A 1,661-nucleotide genomic window follows, 5' to 3' on the forward strand; every position below is an offset into this window, starting at 1 on the left:
ATGAACAATAAATACATGCACAACTTTACCTTACATAAATCATAAGATAAAATTGCCATTTTGATAAACACTGAGCATTTTAAACATAATACTAATCTGTATTCCTAGTAAAATGTACCCAGGACCACCTGGTTGAACTCGATGGACGTGTCTTTTTTCAACCTGACTATGTAACTACGTTTCTTCTTGTTTAGGTCAGATCTACACATTTATTTCAACCTGACTAACTATGTAACCACGTCTCTTCTTGTTTAGGTCAGATCTCCACATTTACAAGAAGTCAGAAACAATCTACTTTGCTGGGCAATCCACACCATCATCTCATCCAAGGCTTAAATTTCCTGATGCAGCCTACACTGTATCAAAACTAGTTTTCAGAGGGATTGTATCTGAGACAGGTGGCGCTGTGATTACAACACCATGGTCTCAGTGATCACACAGAGCAGATGAAGAACGTCCGTTCTTCGTCTGCTCTATCGTGATCTCGATCACCGCCGCCGCTGCTTTTAATACAAGTGATCTAATCAGATCACTTTAGCTCTGCTTTAGCATCAGGACTTGCTCCATAAGACGCAGGCACATTTTCCCCCTCCTTTTGGGGGGAAAAAAGTGCGTCTTATGGAACGAAAAATACGGTACTCTGTGCTCAACCTAAACCCTAAAAAGTAAGAAAAACTCAAAGTTAGAAAACCAAAAGCTAAGCGCAGCATCGCCCCCACCCCAAAAAAAAATGGTAGTAAAAATACACAGTGCTAATTTAAATAAATTACCCAGCATGCAATAATGCAATAGCACAACAGTGCATGAACGTAACTCCCCCAAAAATTAAAATGACAAACGCAGTGCAGTTCACTGAAATGTAAAAACAGAAAAATTTTGAGTTTGTGATAATGGTGATGCCTATATGCATCCGCCAATGATTATTTCTGTGATGTATCACGCCTTTTATTACATATGAATCTACAGGAATCATCCACCATATGAATGTGGTGCCTCCTAGTGCCCCCCAGTGAGGGTTGGCTCATCAGATAACCATGACCTTAAAGTTACAATGAACAAGGTCTAATGCGCTTCAGTCTAACCTAGGCAAACATGCAATTTCTCCAGAGACTGAAGATGCTTACCTTCATGTGTCAACTTGTTAACTGAATCTAATATCTTGTAAAGCAAAGCTGAATTCTGCTATACTTACCTGCAATCTCCATTGCTGGAGGGCACATGTTCTTCTGGGTTCAGTATTTTCAGCCATGATGAGTGGCTTGCCTGGGATGACGTAACTCCCATACATGTGCACCGGTGTTAACTCATCCCAGAATGTGGTGGATGCCTGGATTGTACACTGAGCTGTGCATGTGAGAACATAGCGAGCACAAAGCTAAGAAGCTTTTAACGAAAAAAGACACAGTGAGGCTGATTTAGTAAATGATTTGAGCATAATAAATTGTGTGAATATTCATTTCAAACCCCATACATAATAAAAGAAAATCCCCATCACCAACTCATGTGTAGATGAAGTAGGTAAACAGGGATTTTCTTTTACCATGATTGGATAATTAAAATGAAACTTCACACATTTTATTGTGTGAACATTCTCAAATCCTTTAGTAAATCAGCCTCATTGTGGGAATATTCACTTCAATTATCCAGTCATGCGCGGATCA

Source organism: Nanorana parkeri, unplaced genomic scaffold (assembly GCF_000935625.1).
Source record: "Nanorana parkeri isolate BGI_ZX_2015 unplaced genomic scaffold, ASM93562v1 scaffold1540, whole genome shotgun sequence".
NCBI lineage: Eukaryota > Metazoa > Chordata > Amphibia > Anura > Dicroglossidae > Nanorana > Nanorana parkeri.